General features: G+C 40.2%; 1 protein-coding gene and 1 long non-coding RNA gene across 2 annotated transcripts in view; one reads left to right on the top strand and one right to left on the bottom strand.

The window, feature by feature from the left end:
* LOC147914371 (uncharacterized) overlaps positions 1 to 17,817 on the top strand; it is a 29,253-nt gene extending 11,436 nt beyond the window's left edge. Inside the window, exon 3 of the long non-coding RNA XR_015555307.1 lies at positions 17,290 to 17,817. This is a non-coding gene — a long non-coding RNA (uncharacterized LOC147914371). The remainder of the gene's footprint in view (positions 1 to 17,289) is intronic.
* Positions 1 to 25,153, bottom strand: part of GDA (guanine deaminase) — a 208,705-nt gene that overhangs the window by 106,453 nt on the left and 77,099 nt on the right. The gene's annotated exons all lie outside the window — the stretch shown is intronic.

Genomic DNA, 25,153 nt, shown 5'->3' on the forward strand with positions numbered 1-25,153 from the left:
ACATCTTAACTCTTTCTTGGGTAAAAATGTATTTATTCAGAAGAGGATGTAAAAATGGGTCAGTCTTGCAAATGAATAGCTAATTGTGGATACTGATGTGCAAACAAACAGAATAGGTGCAGCAGAAACTCTGTATTTAGCTGACAATGTCTTCCCTAAACTGTAGAACCTTGTGGCTCCAGAGAAGTATCACTCAGCAGGGAAGTAATCAACAAGAAATCTGAGTTATTGCATACCATAGACCCATGGGACCCGGACCAACCACCTTCTTTGCCAGCACTGCAGTTCCCCCAAAGGAGTCTGGTGAACTGGGGTGTCCTCAGCTCTGTAATAGGAGCACCAGGATTGCTACTAGGCAGAATTCTCAAAGGGAAGCTTTACTTCTTGATATGTCTCCTAAACATTAATTCAGTTCTATGTACCCAACTTCTTTCCCAATAGATTCTGAGGGAGGATTTATGCATGCTTACAAACCCATAACAACAATCAAGTACCTTCCTAGAGCACAGTATGGTTTATGGAGTGTCTTCAGAAATATAAATTTGGGTCTCACAATCAGCCAGGGAGGAAGGCAGGGCAGGCATAGTATTTGCATTTTACAGGTGAAGGAACTGAGAAAAAGGAACATTAAATGCCATGTCCAAGATCACAATACTGGTTCTCTAAGATCTTCAGACCTTTGGCAATTAGGTCATGGCTCTTTCCATCACTCTATTTAGTCTTTTATTTGAGCAAACTCTTTCAGCCAAAAACTGGTGTTTATCCCTATTTGCCAAGCCCCTTCCTGTTCCTTTCCACTTATTCTCTTTTTCATGGTCTTCTTGCTCCCCATTACAACAGTGGTTTCCACTCTTTGACAAGGAACAAAGAGAGAATCTGATAGGTTCTTATGCAATAAATGAGAAACACAGGGAGAGTTCAATGCATAACCCAAAGGACCAGATTGCTAAACATTGAATGAAACTTGATAACACGCTCACTCCTGTGATAGCTCAGATTCCAATATAATGGGATTGGGCATTGGCTTCAGTCTTCACAGCAGGCTCCCCTGGCTTACATCTTGAACTTTGCACTCAAGCAGCACTGCATTATACAGAGTGACTATTTTGGACCCCATTCGTAGAGTTACGGTAGTGTTTTATTATAGTAGAATTTCTAGCATTGTTTGGGAGAATATTTCTAGGAAGCCAGTTAGTAGAAGAAGAAATGAGGGAGCTTTCCTAATTCTCCTTAAATTGTAACCAGAGTGAACATCTGTTCTGCCCATGGGAAATCAGGATGCCGGAAGGCCACAGAGTTTAAAAACAAATGACCAGGGAATAATTTCTCTGTGGGCTAAGGTCACTTGGCTAATCTAAAAGCAAGCATTCTCAGCTTGACATTCCCAAAGAACAATGATCGTATACGTAAGGGATGTCCAAGTAGTATCCAAACTATACACATGGCTGATTTTTAAAATAGAGAAGAATTTGTGAAAAATAGCTGATATGCTGGAACCTGCAAATCAATAGAAAATATAGATTAAAGCCAAAAAAAAGAAAGCTCAGAGATTGCCTCCTGAGCAAAAATTACTTCTGTTATCAGAAAGGAATAGTTCTTCTGAAATTGATCATCACTCGGGGTACACCTAGCTGCCTCCTTGTCTTCCTCTGTTACTTTGTCCTTGGAAATGATGGGCCCCATCTCATAGTCAGGTACAAACATCCGGGACTGCCCTGCATAACTGGGTCTTGTAAGCCAGAGCCACAAATCTGGACCATTAGGCCATGTACAGGGACATTGTTCTGGATGGGGATGGGGGGTGGTGGGAGGTGAGGGGACTCCAGGAACTATAACTACTTGAGTCCAGCAGAACCATCAATGGCCTGGGAGTCTCTTGGTGTATCTGGGCTAGTGGGTCCCTATGGGACATTCTTGGAGTACTATTCTTGACATCAATCTGCATCCTCTTGATTGATTTGGAGATCTTCAGAATGATATAGCAATAATAAAAATAGATTGAGATTGCCGCATAGGTCATTTGCTATCAAATTGGGCAAGGGAAAAGAAGTGCCAAACAGGTTCTTCCCTTTCTCTATTGTGTACTGCTGTTGGTCACAGCAATTCCATTATTTCTACCTCACTTAATATGGGTCATTGCTTTTTCCATGCTTCTAGGAGCCATCCTACAACACGCTCACACCCTCTCTCGTGTCCTCGCCAGGGTAGTATTACATCCTGTATTGTGAGCGAGTGCTCTCATATTGGTCAACTCTCTTGTACCCAAATTTATCTTCCACCCTCCTTGGTTGGTCACCCTCAGAATCCAGTCCCATGCGTATTCTCCCAGTTGGCTGTTCTTGAAATTGGACTAGAGGAGGTATAGTTCTTTCCCTCCCTTAGCAGTCCAAGCAAGTCCTTGGCAAAGTTATTTTGTGACTTACCCCAGTTATTGACCTGGTTGTTGGGAAGGGAGATGGGGAGATCCTGAAGAGAGTACATAATACCTTGCAGAGGAGAGGCCTCTGCATTAAATTCAAGCATTTTGTGTGTGTTTGTGTGTGTGTGTGTGCGTGTGTGTGTGTATCAAGCCCTTACTGGAGTGGGCCATTTGTGCAGGCTCAGAGGGTTCAGGGTATTCTAGAGATTCAAGAGTCTTGGGGGGGGAATCAACACAGATGTACCCATCCCTGTGTCAGGGGCTCACTTGCCCGACCTTGACATTACAGACCTGCCTCAGCTACTCTTACAATTAAATCCTGGCCTTGGTCCTCATATTTGAACTCCTTCTCCTCCCAATTTAAGAGATGAGAGCCTCTTTGTATGTTTCCAGGGAGGCCCTCTGGCCTTCACGCTTAGCATTTAATTGCTGATTAATCAATCTCAGCTTTTTGCTACCTTTTCCCAGGACATCAGTGGGGCATAACAACAGCGAGCCAATTCACCGTCCTTGAATACTATTTCCCTCTTATTTCTCAAATGCCTGATATCTCGCACCAGCCAGTGCATCCCCTTCCACTGGTATACATCCCAGGTGACAACTGGTGGGAGTGTTAACAACTGCACAGATGCCTGGGCTATGCGTGTTCCACCTACCAGTAACAGCATTCTCACTGGCAGCCAGGAGATGGTGATCAGCTCCAAAACGCCATCTTAGTGTCTGTGCTCGTGGACCAATCTGGTACCTACTGTCACGGGTTGGGATCACTGGATGCAGACCCTGAGAAGGAATTAGGGAGTGCACTTGGGATCAACACCTGTGCTGAGAAGCAGGATTGGGCACAGGAAAAGACTGAATTTCCATGATCCATAGGTGAGCTCTGGTACTGAGATGGCTCTTCAGACAGATTCAAGTTGGGCGTTAAGCAACCAAGTCTTTATACCTCCCAGAATAATAAGTCATTTGATGAGGGCTACCCCAGAAAAGAGTCATGACCTGAGGTAAAGTTTTCTTCCAATACAGCAGAAGGCTGACAGCTAAGTGCTATCTTTTGACAACTGGGGGAATAAATCCTCATTCTGAAGAGGGACCAGGGTGGCACATCACAGCGTCCACCAAATACACAGCATCTCATTTAATCATGATAAAAACATGTTGTGACTTTTGTAATTATTGTTATGATACTCATAAGGAAATTGAAGCACAGAATGGTTCAATAGCAATTATCTCGAAGACAGAGTTTTGGAGGCCGTACCATCTCTGAAACTACTTAATTCTGCCACTGTAACGTGAAAGCAGCCATAGATGATACTGGAACAAATGACCATGGCAATGTTCCAGTAAAACTTTATTTATAAAAACAGGCGGCGGGCTGGATTTGGTTCACAGGCCATGGTTTTCTGACTCCTGGTTTAGAGGGTGCAACTAGAGCTAGGCTTTGAAGGACGAGTAAGCTTTTTAAAAAGTAATACGGGAAGGGCATTGCCGCAAAGGGAAAATGCATGGCATGCTCAGGAGTGGCAAGTAGGTGGCAAAGCTACAGCACAGGGCCCATGAAGCTGGGGTGCGATGGGATGTGGTTACAGCTTACAGCCATGGTTGTGAATGGGGATGAGAGGCAAGGAGAATGGCAGATGTAGAAAAAGGAAACCTCTGAGTGTTTGCTCAGGCCCCTTTACCTGCCTGGAACATTTCCCTCACATCATTTGCCTAATTAAACTCTACTGACTCTTCACAACTCAGCTCAAGCAAGAATCATTTTCACAGTAAAGCCTTCTTGGACTCTCTCCCCAGCCTCGGGCTGGGCTGGGTGCCTGCCTTGTTATTCCCATAACCCCTTGGGAACCTTCATCATATAGAACCACACCTAGTGGTCTGTTCACATGTATGTCTGTCTCACTCCACCAGTGGTTTTTAGCTTGAGCTGTACATTTGGAAGTAGAGCTTGGGCACTCTTATATTTTAAAAGCTCTCCCACGATTCTAAACTGCAGCCAGGCTTGAGAATCACTACACTGTACTGTGAGTTCTTCCAGGGCAAATAGCTCCCCTAACTTGTCTTTTATCTCTAGCAATGAGCACATAATAGATTCTCAATAAATGATAATGAATTAGGGAATGAACGGAAGCTCAAGAATGCCAGGATAAAGAGTTTAGACTCAATGTGTGCAGACAATTGTAGAAAAATGCTCAGCCTGATAAGCCTGTTATCAGCAACAGCCTGTGTATTATGGTAGTAAGTTTGGATGACTCAGCGCCTACCTTTTTTTTTAATTTGTACTGTCCTATTCATTACCCAAAATCCAGTTCATAGATCATCTTCTCTGAAAAGCCTTCCTTGACCACTCCCAATAGATTTATGTTCTCCTATCTCCATGTTATCACCATGCCTTATGCACCCTTGGATCATTGGGTATAAGATGCAGTACTATAATCGCCTAAGTGAAAATCTCCTCTATTGGACCATGGCTTCTTGAGGGCAGAGACAGGTGCTATTTATCTTTGTGTCCTCTGGGTTAGGCCCAGTGCCTATCTCAGCACAGGGGCTCAATAATTATAGAATGAAGTAAAATGAGATTGCCGCACTCTCGTAAGTTATCATTAACCAGAATCTCCAGGTCTCAGTGTCATCATCTTCCATGGCTGTTTTCCACTCATGTACTTGACGCTGAGTGTTTTGTGTTTTACAAAGCTGATGCAGTTGAAGTAGCAGAACAAAAATCTACCAAAAACCCTTGCAGCAGGAGAAGGCTGGTGACCAGCTCTAGGAAAATGGCAGAAATGAAGATGTCCGCATGGTGCTCTCTGCACCCTATGACCTTCCACTGCGGCTCCTCTCAGGTCCACTTGCCCCTACCAATGTCTCAGTCTCAAAAAAGCACCCCTGCTCCCTCTCCCTCTCTCGCAAACGAAAATTCTCTTTCCTTATTTGCTGTATATCAACAGACATTAGGAGAAAAATAAGTTGTGCTTAACTGTGCAAAAAACTTTGGACTGAGAATTAAGAAAAGCAAGTGTAGATTTTGCCTCTGCCTCTAACTAGTTGTGTGTCTTCAGCTCTGTAGGTCTCGGCTTCTCCTTATGGAAAGTTCTTAATCATCACTCACTGTAAATCAAGCTTTAGACCTCACCAAAAGATTATTCACTTAAATGCACTAAGCTATGAATATTAGGTAGATTTAAACTTCCTGGGAGAATCTGTTTTTTAAAACAGCTGTTATCTACATCAATAAGCCATTAAACATTGAAAGATATCTATATGAGATTTGCACCCCACCCTTACCCTGCCCACTCTTTTTTTGGCTTACTTTAACCTACCACCTTTATTCTCTCACTATATGAACTAAAGAAAACTACTTGGTGTCTTATTTCAGAAAGATGATCACTTGCTACTGTGAATGCAGGATTAGAATAAGGGCATTCTATGTCTATGTGCTGTAGGAGTTTGGTGTTTAACTATCTTTCTCTTAGTGCCTGCTTAGCATAGTGTGTTGGGGGAAGGTGCTAGAGTCCAGGGGAAATATTTCCAGTGTCATCCAACAATTTCCAGCAGACACAAGTCATCTCCAGGGCAGAGAATTTCCAGGGAAGGAAATGCTCTGGCTCAAGAATTTGCCTTTTCCCATCTTGGTGGCAGCCTGATCCCAGGCTGATATAACCTGGGGCCTTTAAAATGCAGCTCATTCTGCCAGCTCCCTTGCCCTGCTTCATGCTAACCAAGCCACTCGCTCTTGACGTTTGGCTGCTCATGCAGATTTCATTAGCCGAGATTCTTTTTGGCAGTTACATTTCTCGTTGTCAGTTAAATATGCTAGAGTTTTGGTGTTTACGTGGAGTCTGATGTAGGCTAAGTAAGCATTACTCTGTCTCCCTACATCTGGGAAATTCTGGGCCTCTAGCAACATCTGGAGCTGTAAGACTGAAGGCCAGGATATGGAATGAGGAAAAGATACTGCAGCAGATGCCATGAGCCCTGTGTGGGTCCCCACCAATAATTCTTCTTCAGTACATCCCTGACTTCATTCTATGTGCCAGCAGGTTCTAACTTGGTCTGGAAGCAGAGGGGTAGTGATTAACACTACCTGAGAACAGTGGACACAGCTAGAGGATGCCCCAGGGTCTGGAGGTAGAGTGGGCAGAACGAGCTCAGTACGCCACAGCCAACATTCCAGGAGGAGTGAAGCAGTCAGTGGAGAATCCAGTTGTGCCCGGCTTATTCTCTGGGCTTACTCATGGAGAGTGGCTGCTGGCCCATTCTGTTGAAAGCTTGAATATTTTTTTAATCAAAAGAAAGCTTGGGGCTGGCCTGGTAGTGCGTAGTGGTTAAGTCGGTGTGCTCCGCTTTGGTGGCCCAGGGTTCGCCGGTTCAGATCCCAGGCACGGACCTACAGGCTGCTTATCAAGCCATGCTGTGGGGGCGTCCCACATACAAAAAATAAAGGAAGATGGCCACAGATGTTAGCTCAGGGACAATATTACTCACCAAAGGCAAAAAAAAAGCTAAAATTGGTGTAATTTTATTCCATCTTTCATTGCCAGGCAAGGGCATATTTCAGACACTCTAAAAGATACTCCAGTGAGACAGTCCCTCCACCCCCGCCACTGACCTCAGAAGTGAATTTGTATTGTTTTGATTATATTGTTATTCACTATTTTATTTTTATTACCACTTATTGCATTCTAAAAATAAGTTAGGTGCTAGGCAAACAACTGAATCAGGCTCAGGCCCTGCTTATGTAAAGATGCTGGCTGCCAGCCTGTCTCACAGGACTCCTGTGAGGGTTTAGAGCTGGCTTGAAAACCGGTAAAGAACTCCTACAAGGAACTGTCGAAATCCTAAGGCAAATAACTGGTCCACTCTAATTATATCAACATTATATGTTTATTATAGGATATTATATATATATATGTGTACATATCAGCATTGGAAAGTGAATAATAGCATCTATCTTCCATTGTGGTTGTGAAGATAAGGGATATAAAATGCCTAGCACGTGGCAAGTGCTCAAAAATGACAGTAGTTGTTTTTAAATTATCATTATTACTATTACAATTAGCAAAGAGATTGCCAATATAAAGCAAACTTTTCAGAAAAATGGCAATAGAGCCATCCAACACACTCCCACCCTACCACATTCCACCATTCCAGTATTTGAACCCCTTATTTAAGAGAACACGGAATGGTGGGGGCTGGCCTGGTGGCGCAGTGGTTAAGTGCGTGCACTCTGCTTCCGCGGCCCGGGGTTCACAGGTTTGGATTCCGGGTGCGCACCGACGCACTGCTTGTCAAGCCATGCTGTGGCAGCATCCCATATAAAGTAGAGGAAGATGGGCACGGATGTTAGCTCAGGGCTGATCTTCCTCAGCAAAAAGAGGAGGATTGGCATCGGATGTCAGCTCAGGGCTGATCTTCCTCACACACAAAAAAAGAGAGAACACAGAATGGTGAATGAGCACATTTGCCATTTTCCATTCACTTAATTATAGAGATAGCTCTGTAAATATATCAAGGATAATATGGTGTAACAGGCAGGTGCAGAAGCAGCCATGCAACTCTCCTTTATCTTACCTATTCATTTCTATGCCAGTCACATTCACCTCCTTTTCATGTGAAATTATTTTCCATTTATCAAAAGTCCCTTTTCTGTGGGGATGTGGGTAACTAATAACAAAAATCCAGGAAACCACTAAACAGGAAAATATGAAAGTCTTTGGCTCAAATGAAACCAACAAGCAGGATAGCTGACAGAACTGGGATAAGATTCAAAGTCCTCTCTAACAAATGATTTACAGTCACACATGGATAAGAAAAAGTACAAACAGGCCAGAAAGAAAGGATAAACAGATGCACAGAAACTGAATGGAGAAAACCATTTAACCTCTTTTGGAGGAAATGATTTCCTAGGTGATCAGTTGATAGTGACAATACCTTACTTTTGCATAGAGCAGTAGGGTTTACAGGGCCCAGCCTCGTACATCACTTCACTTGGTCCTCACAATGATGATGTAAGTGGATAACTTGAGAGAATGTTCAAGGACTAGCGAGAAAGGAAAGAACTAAGCCCACAGACATATTGTAGATTCTCCCAGGAAAGATTTACTTTCATATCTTTGTTTTTCATTTCAGAAGAGATTTATTTTCCCATCAATCAATTTAAAATAAAAAACTGGTTTTGACTCAATTGGATTCAAATGCTTATTTTTTTTTTAAAAAAGGGATATAATTTCTACTCCACTCCAAGTTAAGCAGCCCATTAGATAAAGCAAGTGTCATGCAGTTTTAAAAAGATCAGGCAAAGTTAGACATAAATAAATGAAAATTTAGGATGCAACAGAATTCCTAATAATTTTGAACCATGCAATGGCCAGTTTGAATGATTAGGGTCACAGAGAATTTTTTATTCTGGGAAATTTCCTAGGAATGACTTTGTATGCTCTCTTTGAATTGATCTGACTATTGCAGGCTGGCAGTTTGCTCAAAGAGAGACCCAAATACTCTCAGAATAGATCAGGTGGATTTTAGGACAAACTTGAAATAGGGAGCAAAAAACCAACCAGTTCCTCAATATCACATTACAATTCTTTGTAAACCTAATTCCTATCTTAATCTAACTGGGCAAGCAGATGTGGTCAGACTTAAGGTTGAAATGCCATTTGGCTGTCACTACAGGTCAATAACTACTACTCAACCTGACAAGTTTGTGAGTCATCAATTTATTAGCCACCAATTTATTAGATAGCCCAGCATAGTGTCTGGAGTATAGCAGATGCTAAAAAATGTTTGTTGGATGGATGGATAGATGGATGGATGGATGGATGGATGGATGGATGGATGGATGGATAAACGAACTAGGTACTGAGGAGCCTAATAAAGGAAATATCACTTCTTTCAGTCAAGTTAACAAAATTCAGTAAACCAGAGTCAGAATACTATAAAAGGCCCCTGCCTTTATTTAAAAACATTCCTGAACCCACCCTTTACCTTCCTAATTCATAGAAAAGCCATACCCATTATATATCGACAATTTTCCTCTAAGTAACTGTTGAGGAAACAGTTTGGGTAGGATGGGGACAAACTTAGAAGTTTCTAGAGTCTAAGAAACATGAGAATACAGTCCATTCACTCTTAGAAGCCCGAGAAACCTAAGTGCTCTGAATCTAAGACATTACCCTACCCTGAAATATCTCTCACACCCTCACCCCCAGGAACCCTAATGTTCATAATTCTGCCATTAACCTGCTGCAAAATCTTGTTGTTGAATGTGTTGATAAACATTCAAATCACTGTATCACAAATTTATTCTTTTAGTATTTTGATAACAGGATGTCATATAGTTGGTCTCCTTTGTAATTCTAAGTGTTTTATTTTATGCATATAAAATTTTTTTTGGGGGGGGGAAGATCAGCCCTGAGCTAACATCTGATGCCAATCCTCCTCTTGTTTTGCTGAGGAAGATTGGCCCTGGGCTAACATCCATGCCCATCTTCCTCTACCTTTTATGGCACGCTGCCACAGCATGGCTTGACAAGTGGTGCATTGGTGCGTGCCCGGGATCCGAACCTGTGAACCCTGGGCCGCCAAAGTGGAGCACGCACACTTAACTGCTTGCACCACTAGGCCGGCTGCTAAAAAAATTTTAAGAAGGAGTCTTAGGCTTCTCCAGGCTGCCAAAAGGATCCATGGAACAAAAACCATTAGAAATGGCTGCTTGAAAGGCAAGACCCTAATTTGCATACCTCATTTCCACTCTCATCCAATTGGCAGAACTTAATCACATGGTCACATCTCACTACAAAGGAGATTGATAAATGTAGTCTTTATCTAGGTCAATGATGAGTCTTTTGTGTCCTCTCTTTCAAATTATCCAGGATTCAAACATAAAAAATCTGACAGCTCTAAAAATAGTTTTCATTTGTTCTAAAGAAGGTAATAAATATTTTATTATACTGGAGGTTAAAACTTTCCCCTCTGTGGTTTCCAAATAAGATTGATCATCAGAATCAGCTGAATGCTTTAAAGTGCACATATTCCTGCCTCCTATCTCCAGAGATTTTTGATTCGGTAAGTGTGGAGAAAAATCCACATGCATATGTCTGAAATTCTCCGTGGTGATTCTGATGATCACCAGATTTGAGAAATGTGACTTTTTTTTTTTTTTTTTTTGGTGAGGAAGATTGTCCGTGAGCTAACATCTGAGCCAATCTTCCTCTATTTTGTGTATGAGACGCCACCACAGCATGGTTTTACAAGCGGTGTGTAGGTCCGCACTAGGGATCCAAACCCGCAAACCCCAGGCCCATGACAATGGAGTGCACGAACTTAACCACTTCACGCACAGGCTGGCCCCAAAATATGAGTCTTGATTATTATTTACTGAGTACTAATCTGTGGGAATGCAACAAGTCCCTCTTAGTGAATAATTTATACCCCTCCCTCTCTTCTCTCTCTCTCTCTTTTATAGTTTTTGATCCATAATAAATAGGATACCACAATATTAAAATAAAGGACATAACATCATTTTCTCACTTGATGGAGTGGCAGGTGGCCTGCATAATAATTATGAAAAATAACCTGCAATGATATAGTAGTGTCTTTATTTTTATAAGACCTGTTTGTCTTAAAAAGAGAAAAATCATATATGGGTGTGTGTTTGTGTGTGTACTTGGTAAGTGCGGGTGAGGTGAAGAAATGGAGATCCAGAGAGATAAATGCCCAGAGGTACAGGGTACTAGGTGGTGGTGCCAGGATTCAAGCCCAGCAGTTTGAGTCTAGACAGGATGCCCTCAGTACCTCACTGCTCTGCTCCTGTGCCTGTGGAACATGTAAAGTCAGATGTGAAACAGGCAGCAGATATTCAGGTCTGAAGGTCAGGATAGAGACTTGGGCTTCAGACAGAAATGTGAGATTCATCAGCAAATAGAAGTAGAGCCACGGGAGTGAATCAGATCCCCAGGACAGTATTTGTAATGAAAATATTTGTATTTGTAATAAAAAGAAGACAGATCTGAGGAATTTTAACACATAAGGGCCAGACAGAGAAAAAAGAAGCAACTCACAACCCCAAAGATTGATTAAGTAGGAGAAAAACTAGCAAAGGGGGAGTTTTATGAAAGGCCATGGAAGAGAATGTTTCAAGGAGAGAGCTGTCAACAGAGTCAAAAGCTGCTACAAGTCAAGTTAATGAAGGGACTCAGAAGACTCTGTGGCTTTAGAAATGAGAAGCTACTTGATGATGCTGCCTGGAGGGTTTCACTGATGTTGTGGGGCCCATGCCAGGCTGCAGTGGGTTGAGGTGTGAGAAGTGAAGCAGAGACAGCAAGTGAATACAAGTCTTTCAGGAAATTTGTCTATGATGAGATAGAAACTGGGTCCGAGAGAGGGTTTTCAGAGATGAACAAGTACAGAATAACAAAATGGTTAAGATATAATCTTGTAATCAGACAAAGTTTGGTTTCAATCCCTACTTTGCCACATATGTGTTCGCAATCTTAGCTGGTGCTTAACCTTTCTGAGCTTCAGTTTCCTCATCTGCATAACATGGAAAACAGCAGCAACCTTAAAAAGAGGTTGAAAGAAATAAGTTAATAGATTTAAAAGCCTTTAGCTCTGTGCCTGGTACAGACTAAATGCTCAGTAAGTGGGAATTGCCATTTTATTAATGCTATTCATATACTATTCAAGAGGATATAGAAATGCCATGGTTGAAGTCAGAAGCTGAAGATGTAGGAGAGGGGGCTAATTTGTGGAGTACAGTCCCTGAGAAGGCAGGGGAAGACGTGAGCCAAAGCACAGGTAGAGGAATTAACCATAGAAAGGAGAGTGAATGGGTAGCTGCTAAGGTAGGTAAGTTTGTAGGTTAAGTAGAGCAAAGTAGAGCCCGTTTCTGCCCGATGCTTTCTATTTTTCTGAATGATAGAAGTGTTGAAGTCATGTGTTAAGGGGCAGGCAGTGGAAGCATAGCCTTGATAAAAGCAGAAAAAATTTTAAATACCCACCATGGAGAACCCAGGAAGCTACCTGAAGGTTGCTGATAAACATGGTGAGCCTTATAGAACACATTAGGGAATATGAAGTATGTCTTAGGGAACACGAGTTTACTCTCAAAAATATGTGCATCAAATGAGCCGTGTTAAAAATATCGTGTTTTATCTTTACTGGATCACTTGATTTGTTTCTCACCTACAATGACATAGAAGGATTGAAAACAACAAAAGACCCCACTGCTTCTATACAACCCCTAATATCACTCAGTTGCATAAAGATGCCGTTTTGCTTACAGTTTCTAAAAAAATGCTGCACATCTTTGAGAAAAGTGTTGCTGTTGCTCCTAATTATTGATATGACTGATACATCCTATTGATAAGGGTGCTTACGCTGCTCTTTAAATAGCACTGGCAAAGAAAGAGGAGCAGGCAAGCAGCTTTTCAAGACATTAAGTTGCTGTTCTTGCATATTAATTATACCAGGTTGAAGCTTGACTTCAAGTACAATAGATTAAATTTTGAGGGTCAAAAGTAAAGGATGTGCTCCTACAGTTTACACAGCAATTTGTGACTCTTTTTGGTAAGCTTTAAATCATCATTTAAAAACCTGTATCTTTGCTGCAGAAATCACAGTGGGAAAACATCCCACAATCTGTCACAAAAAATGCCACTAATTGGTTCTTTCTGCTTAGTTTGGTTGAGAAGTGTATCTCTTTATCAAGCCATCATTACTAAAATAAAATAATGACATTTGATTAGGAGTAATCAAATGGAGAGAGATTTATTTTTTCAGATGACTCACTTGAATAAAAGAACATTTATTCTTCTCTTCCTTGTTACAAAAATGATACGTTAAGTATAAAAAACATAAAAGAGAATCAGCTATATTCCCATTGTAGTGAAATAATCACTGTTCACATTTTGTTGTATATATTTCCAGCATTTTTTCTAAGCATTTACACATATCTGTGTGTTTTTGTTTGTTTTTTTTTTTAGTAATATTAGCCCTGAGCTAACATCCATTGTCAATCCTCCTCTTTTTGCTGAGGAAGATTGGCCCTGGGCTAACATCCCTGCCCATCTTCCTCTACTTTATATGTGGGACACCTGCCACAGCATGGCTTGATGAGCAGTGAGGATGTCCGCGCCCGGGATCTGAACCTGCGAACCCTGGGCCACCAGAGCAGAGCAAGTGAACCCCACCAGGCCGGCCCCCACATATCCGTGTTTTTAACAAAAGAGATCATGCTATTTTGAAACTTTTTTTGATTTGATAATATATGTCTATGAACATCTTCAGCGCTATTAATCTTCTGCAATTTTTTTTCTTTTTTTCTTTTACTGAGGTCATATTGCTTTATAACATTCTGTAATTTCAGGTGTACATTATTATATATCAGTTTCTGTATAGATGGCATCATGCTCACTACCCATAGTCTAGTTTTTATCCATCACCATACATATGCATCTCTTTACCCTTTCCATCCATCCGCACCCCACCCCCTTGCACTCTGGTAACCACCAATTGTTCTCTTTATCCATGTTTTTGTTTATCTTCCACATATCAGTGAAAGCACACAGTGTTTGTTTTTCTCTATCTGGCTTATTTCACTTAACATAATACCCTCGAGGTCCATCCATGTTGTTGCAAATGGGACAATTTTGTCTTTTTTATGGCTGAGTAGTATTCCATTGTGTGTATATGTGTGTGTATATATATATGTATATATCACATCTTCTTTATCCATTCATCAGTTGATAGGCACTTGGGTTGCTTCCACATCTTGCCTATTGTGAATAATGCTGCAATGAACATAGGGATGCATAGATCTCTTTGTATTGTTGATTTCAAGTTCTTTAGATAAATACCCAGTAGTGGTATAGCTGGATCATATGATATTTCTATTTTTAATTTTTTGAGAAATCTCCATACTGTTTTCCATAGTGGCTGCACCAGTTTGCATTCCCACCAGCAGTGTATGAGGGTTCCCTTTTCTCCACATCCTGGCCAACACTTATTATTTCTTGTCTTGTTAATTATAGCCATTCTGACAGGTGTGAGGTGATATTTCATTGTAGTTTTGATTTGCATTTCCCTAATAATTAGTGATGTTGAACATATTTTCATGTGCCTGTTGGCCATCTGTATACATTTTTTGGAAAAAATGTCTGTTCATACCCTCTGCCCATTTTTTGATCAGATTGTTTGTCTTTTTGTTGTTGAGTTGTATGAGTTCTTTACATATTTTAGAAATTAACCCCTTGTTGGATATATGATTTGCAAATATTTTCTTCCAGTTGGTAGGTTGTCTTTTAGTTTTATTCATGATTTCCTTGGCCTTGCAAACTTTTTAGTCTGATGTAGTCCCATTTATTTTTTCTTTTGTTTCCCTTGCCTGAGTAGACATGGTATTCAAAAAGATGTTCTAAGATGGGTGTCAAAGAGTGCGCTGCCTATGTTTTCTTCTAGGAGTTTTATGGTTTCAGGTCTTACATTAAGTCTTTAATCAATTTTGAGTTAATTTTTGTGTATGGCACAATATAATGGTCTACTTTCATTCTTTGGCATGTGACTGTCCAGTTTTCCCAACACCATTTGTTGAAGAGACTTTCCTTTCTCCATTTTATGTTCTTGGCTCCTTTGTCAAAGATTAGCTGTCCATAGATGTGTGGTTTTATTTCTGGGCTTTCAATTCTGCTCCATTGATCTGTGTGTCTGTTTTTGTGCCAGTTTGCTTTTTTGATTACTATAGTTTTGTAGTATATTTTGAAGTGAGGGATTGTGATGTCTCCAGCTTTGTTCTTTTTTCTCAGGATTGCTTTGGCTATCCAGGGTCTTTTGTTGTTCTGTATAAATTTTAGGATTCTTTGTTCTAATTCCATGAAGAATGTCATTGGGATTCTGATTGGGATTGCATTGAATCTGTAGATTACTTTAGGTAATAAGGTCATTTTAACTATGTTTATTCTTCCAATCCATGATCAAGGAATATCTTTCCATTCCTTTATGTCTTCTTTGATTTCTTTCAATAATGTCTTATAGTCTTCAGTGTATAGGTCTTTCACCTCCTTAAATTTATTCAAATATGTGGAGACTAAACAAGATGCTATTGAACAACCATTGGATCAATGGAGAAATAAAAAAATACCTGGAGACAAATGAAAATGAAAACAAAACATACCAACTCTTATGGGATGCAGCAAAAGTGGTCCTGAGAGGGAAATTTATAGCAATACAGGCCAACCTCAACAAAGAAGAAGAAAAATCTCAAATATTTAATCTTAAACTACACCTATCAAAACTAGAAAAAGAAGAACAAATAAACTCCAAAGTCAGCAGAAGAAGGGAAATAATAAAAATTAGAGCAGAAATAAATGAAATAGAGACTAAAAAAACAATAGAAAGGATCAATGAAACTAAGAGCTGGTTCTTTGAGAAGATAAACAAAATGACAAACCCTTAGACAGACTCACTAAGAAAAAAGAGAGAAGACTTAAATAAATAAAGTTAGAAATGAAAGATGAGAAATTACAGCAGATACCACAGAAATACAAAGGATTATTAGAGAATACTATGAAAAACTATATGCCAACAAATTGGATAACCTAGAAGAAATGGATAAATTCTTAGACTCATACAACCTTCCAAAACTGAATCAAGAAGAAAAAGAGAATCTGAATAGACAAATCACAAGTAAAGAGATTGAAATAATAATCAGAAACCTCCCAAAAAACAAAGTCCAGGACCAGATGGTTTCTCTGGAGAATTCGACTAAACATTCAAAGAAGATTTAATACCTACCCTTCTCAAACTATTCCAAAAAAATTGAAGAAGATGGAACACTTCCTAACTCATTCTATGAGGCCAACATTACTGATACCAAAACCAGACAAGGACAACACAAAGAAGGAAAATTGCAGGCCAGTATCACTGATGAATGTAGATGCAAAAATTCTCAACAAAATATTGGCAAATTGAGTACAGCAATACATTAAAAGGATCATACACCATGATCAAGTGGGATTTATACTCAGTGAGCCTAAAGTCTAGCTAAGACAGAAAATTAAAAATCATTTGTCACATATTGTTAAAATGACAACCAGAAAGGATGCAGCAAGTTCCAATCCCTCTGTCAGTATATGGGAATGTCTGTTTCCTTATGCATTCACCAACCTCTAATACCAAGCCTAAGGAAAAAAGTTGCCAGTTTGATGATTGAAAATGTTTCTCCTGCAAAATTTCATTTCTTTGGTTACTAGTGAAGCTGAAACTTTTTTCATATATTTTTACTGCTCTGATATATTTTTGGGAAAATGCTGCTTTAAAAACATCTGTGCAATTGTTTGGCTTCTCTATGCATCTCCTAGAGTTTCATTTTTCTTTTGATGAAATTTCTACAGTTCTTTAGAAATAGAGTTTAAATAATCAATATTGTGATAAAAACTTATATTTATGGTATATGACTTTATAGATCTCGTTTATCTGTATAGCACCCTAATGAAGAATGAAGGAGGAATGTTACAGGGTACATATAAATGCACATTATCATAAATTATAGAGGTATTTGATGGCTATAAGAAAGGAATGAGGAATCAATTTCCCTTTTCTCAATGCCTGAATTTACATGCTTAATATCTTTCTCCTACACGTATATTTGTACTTTCCTCTACTCATTCAACAAGTATTTTGTGCAGTAGGAAGATGCCTAGAATTAGTCTGGCATAGTGGACCTTAATGATTGTTTATTGACAACAATTTCCCCTTCTTCTTTTGTGTTTGCAGAACCCAATTTTGTTCTGTTTTCTACTCCTCAGGAAAGCTAACTGGAAACACAACTCAGGGGTACATCCTAATCAATCATGTTTACCCCATTCCTTTTTCCACAGTGATTGGTCTGGGCCTCAGCATGTGACACATCTTTAGCCAATGAGTTGAGGGAGAATTCTGCTGGTAACCTCTGAGAAAGATTTCCTCACTTTTACAAAAGATAAACACAGAAAGAGACCATCTCTTCCCACGTTGTCAAACACTGACATGTCTGCATAGGGTATTTAGAACCGTGACTGCCACCTTGAAACCACAGCCACCCAGTTGAAGATGGCTGAGGGGGAAATACAGAAAGAATCTGGATACAAGATGACATCACTGAGCCACTGAATAAATCAACCTTGCATAGGGGTCTTTCTTCAAGACTTCTTCATATATTCCTGTATTGTTTATAAGACATTTCATTTGAGTTTCCTGTTACTTATTGCCTGTAATATCCTGACGGATACAATTCAGTCAGAACTTACAATGTAACCATAAGGGGTTACTTCACCTTTCTGAGTTCAGTTTCTCCATTAGGAGAGAGAGAGAGATAGCGAAAGAAAGAGAGGGAGAGATTGTTCTGTATATCTCAAATTATCATTTTATAAAAGCAAAATCATTTTAACATTAAAACAATTGAAAAGGCATACTTCCAGGAAAAAAAATTTTGGAGGTTGAATTAATTAAACCTTTTAAAAAACCCAGCATTCCATCTTTATTTTCTTCATTTCTTTGTGGAGTGAAAAATTCCTCCAGACTCTGGTTGGGAAATAATTTGATGAAACAAGTCATATATTCATAAACTAAATAATGGTATGAATAAATTTTGGTTCCATATAAGATAAAAGCTCTGAAAAATCAGAGACCATGGAAGACAGGAAGGCTGGGGAACCTTCATAGAGGTGTGGGGGCATTAGCCATGTGGTCAGTAGGAGTTAGAGGAATTTCTGAAAAGAAAGAAGTAGACCATTCTAGGCAGGTCAGCTGCATAAACAAAAGCCCAAGGCGAGAATAATTATGGTGAATGAAGAGGCATGGTGGAGTGCTCCAGCCTAAGATGGCAATTCCATTAAGGGTGATAGTTCCTAAAATTGGGGCTTATGGACCTTGAGGATTGTATATGTCTTCTCAGAGGTCTTTGATTTTTCAAAGACAATTTTTACATACAATGTTTTCATTTCAGTGCTAATCTAAAACATTAATCTAAGTATAGGTAGATCATCAGGATGGCCACTTAAACCCGGTCCCTGCTACATCATTACAGGACCCATGTTGGTATTTGTGTTTATGATCTGGTTCATATAAGAACTTCTGGTTCACTAAAAAAATACTGGTTTTTCATAATAAGGAAGATTCTGCTATATAGTTATTGTTTCCTTTTCCTGTTTTAGCACAAAGCTGGACTACATTTCCTAGCCCCTCTTGCATTTGGGTGTGGCCGGGTGACTGAGTTCTGGCCAATAAAATGAAGGCAGAAGATATGTGTGCCCTTTCCAGGTCTGGCCCATATAAGCACCCACTCCTCTCAGCACATACAATCCTTGCGCTTTGCCCATCTGCCAGCTGAATAGAAAGGCCACTGAGGACTAAGCGTAGGTAGAGTCACAAAATGGAAGGAGACCTGGTCCATGAAAGACAATACGGAGGCTGCCTGACCAGACTGTGATGTGAATGAGAAGTGAATTTTTACTGGGTTCAACCATTGAAAATTCAGGACTCGCCTGTTATAACAGCTAACACTATCCTTCGTTAGTACATAAAATGTTGAAAAGAGAAAGCAGATGGAGAATTGAACCATCACATAGCACAGCAGTAGTTTAGACTTGCTGAACCCAAGCGAATCTGCTTCCTGGGGTACCATCCGCACCAGTTTGCACTGGTTCAAGAATAGTTTTGTAAGTCAGTTTACACATAATGAGAAAATTTCGGTTTCACATTCTAGTGATAATTCGATTAGATACTCTTTAATGTAGATTTCCAAAAAGGCAGAATGCTAACCATTGTCCTCAAATAAATAAGGTAATTTAAAGAGTTACAAATGACTCCATTAAAATTGGTATCTGAGTATTTCTCACTAACCTTGAAATTATTAATAACATTCTCAACATTACATTTATATGAACATCCCATTGCTGCAGACTCTGATTACCTATAATAGTGATTAGTAGATACCTTTTGATATTTTTAAAGCGAATCTGGGCAATTTAGTTTTAGCAAAACAGCATCTTCTGTCATGTTAATGATACTAATTTAAATTTTATTAGTTTTGTAACTTGCTTGGTATTTAATTTGTAATGTAGTTTCGCTTTATGCTAATGTAAGCAATATGGGGGGGCCAGCCCCGTGGACTAGTGGTTAAGTTCGGCACACTCTGCTTCAGTGGCCCAGGTTCGTGGGTCCGGATCCCCGGCGTGGACCTACATCACTTGTCAGCCATGCTGAGGCGGCATCCCACATACAAAATAGAGGAAGACTGGCATGGATGTCAGCTCAGGGCTAATCTTCCTCAGCAAAAAAAAAAAAAAAGAAAGAAAGAAAGAAAAGAAATATGAGTATAAAAGGAACATATTTTTTACATATTTAAGCTTCTGATAATAAAATAATTTATGTCAACACTGAATCCACATGAGTTGTTTTTCCTAAAGGGGAACTTGAGGTTGAGAAACACCAGACTAGATCAACTCTAAAATTTCTCTGAGTGCTAAAATGAAAGCAGTGTAAACTAGGCATTAGGACAAAGGTCTGCAACCAAGCCACCTCATCTTGAGCCCAGGGTCTGTGACTTACCAGCCGTGTGGCTTTTGGCCAGTTGTTTAACCTCCTCAGATGCTATGACTTAACTGAAAAGTTAGGATAATAATCATTGCCTTTTAGGATTATGCTGTTGGTAAAGCACTAGCACATGATAAATAGTAGCTATTCCTGTCATCTGTCGAAGCTCTACTCATTTGCACTCTCTCACATTTTCAAGCAATTCAGCCTGGTTGAGTTGTGATTTACATTTGTACAAATTTCTGATCATGTTAAATTCATATCATATTCAAGATTAATGACTTAAGAGAATTGCTTATACTTAAAAAAATTTTGGTATTATTTTAAGTATAAATTAGTGATTTTAACAACCAATAATGCATAGCTTCTACATATAAAAGCAGACTTAGCTGAAGGTTGACTTGGAAATACTTTAGACCGAATTAATTCTATTTCTTAGAGGCAAATAAAAAACAAATCTTTTTTATCATATATTAACCTATAATTCAGAGTTTTATTAATTCTGGCTAACCTCCCTCATAACTAGCCCAAGCTTATAAACATGCAGATTCAGAAGCCTGCATTCAAAAAGTCCTTTGTTGTGTGGGATGCTTGAGGAGGTTCCATTGAATTGACATTCTAGTAATACACCAGTAATGGGCCAACTCATTCTCTCTTAATCTAGGTTCACATTGTAACCTGTGTACCACAGAAAAGAAATCCTAGCATCATTGGGTTGAAACTAATCAGACTTTCAGACACAGACAGTTGTTTTTGCTAGAACAGGCAATAATTTAATTTAAAGGAGTTTCTGTAGACACAGAGACATCAGCGAGGCATTGAAAAGAAAGAAGGTACAAAAGAAAGGAATAAACTGTCCCCTCGGGTGGTGTGGAACCCCAGGAGCTTTTGTCTGTCTGGAACATTCAGTTTTACATTCTAGGGACACAAGGCAGTCTTTCTCTATTAGAGGAATAATCACGTATAATTTCTCACGGACAGCAACGGTTAGTCCCCTTAGGAGCCCACAGTGAAAAACCACTGGCCTTAGTAAAAGGCCTCCTGTCAGAAAAAGGTTATTGGGGAGTAGTAGGGGGGCACTTTCCTTTAGAAAAGCGTGTTCAGAGCCATTAGAATGCGCAGAACTGGCTAAGTGAGGGCATTTGGACTTCTCCTTGCAGAGACGAAGTAGAAGTCATGCTGTGCCACAGTCACGACTGGCCACCATGGGCATCGTCTCTCAGAGTTGGTCCAGCTTCTTGCATTTCACTCCGTGGTAACCCCAGGCCAAGGGGTTTTGCCCAAGACAGGAGGATTTTTATATTATTTTAAATTCATCAAATGCAGGCAGCTTCAACTGGAGTCTCAAGCATCAGCAGATGAGTTGGGAATATTTGGACAGATGGTGAGTGGTACAGGTGTCTGACTTGGGATTGAGAGGGGTATCAGTCTAAATCCCAGCTCAGCGGCTAAGAAACGCAGCCATCTTGGTAAATTACTTAGCCTTTCACTCAACCTCCTGTTCCTCCCCCGTAAAATGTGGATGAAATGCTCTTGTGATTATTTTTATTGGGATTAAATGCAATAACAATAAAGAGCCAAAGAGCCAAAACATGGTCGGTCCTCAATAATCATTCATAATCATTCATTTCTTGCCTCCTGCCCTTCCTCCTCCAACCCCTTCTCCACTCCCTTTCTCTCTCCCACCCATTCCCCCCATCCTTTTCTTTCTCAGTATAAACCTGGTGTGTTTAGATCAATTCATCCATCAATTGTTGGACACCTACCATGTGCCAGGTACCCGGCTAAGTATGTGAGTTACACAATGTAAGGTCTAGTCAGGGAGGTTTTTGTGATTTATTGATATTCTAGTGTTGTGTTATAACTTAATAGGCAAATTTAAAACTGTGTAATTTTTTTTGACTCAAGGCTCAAAAGTTGGACCTCAGTTTCGACCGTTAAGGGCTAAGCTTCCTCTGCCTTCGTAAGAGATCTTTGCTTTTCAAAATCTAGGCTCAGTGATGCAAAATTCTAGATGCTTGAGAAGGGAAGTGCTCCGAAGTTTGAAGGAGTGGGGAGCAGCCCCACTCTGGGAAGAAGTAGACTCTCCCAGGCTGTAAGCAGAGAGGGTGTGTTCCCACCAGTGGTGGGGACATGCTTTCTGTTCACAGGCAGCACTCCAAGGGTGGATGCCTAGAGACTCCTTACTGACTGCCATGTCCCTGGAAGCCACAGTCATGTCCCAGGAGCTGAGTGGGACAGACAGAGAGTGTGTGCCTGCAGCAAAAAGCCTCTGAATGGACCAGGGGCATCACAGGAACCCCCACCCTGGCCTTGCCCCACACTGTAGATTGAGCAAGTTAGGGGTTTTTGTATGATGCACAGGGAGGAGAAGGGGATGAAGGATCTAAAAAAATAAATTATATTGTATGTCATAATAATTGGTTAGGGCAGACTTTGGAAAGACAAGCCAAAATTAATTTGACTTAGAAAAATTAAAAAGTCTGACATCCTGCACCCAAGGTTTATGGAACTGCTCAAGCTATTCTCAAATAACCATTCTCCAATGTATTATATGCTACACTGATAGCGTGATTGAAGTAGCAAACTGAAACTTAAGAAATTGCCATTCAGCAATTTCCTATGGTGCCATCTAATACTATGGTTGCACAGAGGAGGGCATGACCAAGGCAGAGATGGAAAACTGGTGGCCCACTCTACCTGGCTTGTTTTTGTTTTGGGCCTACAATATTTTGAAAAATTAAAACTCTAAATGTATAAAATTGGGAGATTTCACATAGAATACTGGTTCCTGGCTTCTCTGGAGTAGTCAGACTATTTGAAAATGAAGAGCCCATGTTCCATCATGGCAACAATTTGCTGAAGCTGAGTACTGAATGCCCCCTTTTAGCATGTGTTCTCCAGTTTGCCACAGTCTCTACAATTTCCTATTGTTTCTAAGACACTGAGGTCAATGATCAGTAGAATTTTTTTCCTTATACCCGTCCCACCTCACTCATTCACCTGACAACTACACATATTTGCATCTGTGACTCCTGGAGCTATCAAGGGATGCTCATAAAATGGAGGTGACCAGGCAGACAAAGTGAGGAAGATGCTCCAGAAAGAAGGAACGCCATTGTAAAAGGCATGGATGCATGAGAATCCCTTTCATGGCAAAGTGAAGCTGGAGTGGGTAAGAAAAGGGAGCTGAGGATGATTTGGACAGATAGGATGAGTCAAGACAGTGAAGAGCATTGTTTGTGACACTAAGGAGTTTATACATGAGAGGTGATGGGAGCTATGAGAAATTTTTAAGTAGAAAAATTAAACTATCACGTCTAGAATTTGCAAAATCACTCTATTGGCTGTGAGGCAGATGGATTGGAGCAGGAAGAGGCTGGAGGCAGGGAGCCCAACTTGGAGGCCCTTGCTATACTCTAGTTCCAAGGATGATGAGAATCTGGGCTTTTTCTTCATTGAAATAATACAGGCCAGGTACTCTGCCCACTTCTATCTTAAAAATGAGGACATGGTTTATTATTTTATTCCAATGACCAAAGTGTGCTGTAAGTAAGGAAATGGAACAAATACAAAAACTGGGCTTGGGAATGTTGGAAAGGGTGTCAAAGACACTGTTGGTTAGCAACCCAAGAGACATTCTCTTCATTCTTGCTACCAATTTTGTTTGGGCTGCAAAGTGCTCAGACTCAACAGATGAATCAAAATTTTTTTAAATCAATCACAACAATCCCATATCTCTCTTATAGTTATTGGTCTAGGGGTGGGCTTATAATCTATTTCTGGGTAATGAAACATAAGAAGGCAGCTGAGGTTTTCTTGAAAAGATACATGTGGATAGTGTCATTTATCCTCCAGCATCCTTTATTCTTGCTTTGGTCATCGTACTATGAGAACATGATGCTTAGAGCAGCTGCAGCCATCTTGTGCTTGTGGAGAAAAGCCAGGAGACACGCACAGACATTCATTTGTTCATTGGACAAATGTCTATTGGGCACTTACTATTGCCAGGTGTTCTAGGCTATGGGGATACACTAGTAAATAAGACAGACAGTCTTACATTAGACACTTATCCACAGCATATTGTGGAGCAGAAGATATTAGTGCCATTACTGTTTAAGACACTGTAAACAAAATATTCTGTTACTTGCAGTCCAAAGCATTCTAACTGATATAAAAGGTTTATTATTACTAATATTAAAAGGTTAATACAGTATCTGAGCTGAGCAAATGTTAGTAACTTCCTCCAACCCCCAACCCCAGAGATTTATTTGCACACATCACTCAATATGCAGGATTTATCCCCTCCCCCTCACACATACACGCACACACACACAGACATAGAAGGCAGGGAGGTTTTGCATGGTCATCCAGAACAGAGAAAAGAGCGATGTGGAAAAAAGGATTTAACAAGTGGCTGTTATCCACCCCAACTCTCAGGGCCTCCCCATAGAGAAGCAAGGGTTATAAGTGAAAGCTAAAGCATTATGATAAGAGATTTATAAGACATTACACACACAATAGCACTAGGTGCCAAATTGCTACTGAGAGAGAAGAGTATGTCCCCAATCTCTGCAGAGCACAGGGTGACACCTGGCAGGAACCTCAGGGCAGCTGTGAGGCAGGAATGCCAGGAAGCAGCACTCCCACTGGGGATCCTGGCCACAGTGGCTGTGCTGAAGCACTGCAATACAATGGCTAGCAGCAATGGACTTCAGCAAGGATACAGAATCAGAACATGTGTGGACGTATTCCTGAGCTCAAGTGAGACACTCATGAAATTGCCAAAAAATTGGAGACAAACTGAGGTCCTGACATATGGCAGGAAGGGCCGTGAGGAAGCTAAAGTCAGGCCTTATTAATGTTCCAGTGACCTCTTTTATACCACTGCCTGGTGAGCCGGGGACATTCTGGTTATACTGCAATATTAAAATTAGGGAAAATGACTGTAGCTTCTCTTTCCTTCATTATTTTCTAATTTACAAATAGTTTTTCTCTGGCCTTAATTAAAAACTCCCTCTAAAAAACAAAAAAACACATGTTAATTTGTCAAATTGTAGATCTTGAGTATCCCAGTAGAATCTAATCTTTTCCTAGGGAAGGGAATTACAAGCTTTTCATTAGAAAGTATGGGGCTTAGGAAATTTAAATAAAGAGGATGCTACAGAA

This window comes from Ceratotherium simum, chromosome 20 (genome assembly GCF_057802395.1).
Source record: "Ceratotherium simum simum isolate JZ-2026a chromosome 20, ASM5780239v1, whole genome shotgun sequence".
Taxonomy (NCBI): domain Eukaryota; kingdom Metazoa; phylum Chordata; class Mammalia; order Perissodactyla; family Rhinocerotidae; genus Ceratotherium; species Ceratotherium simum.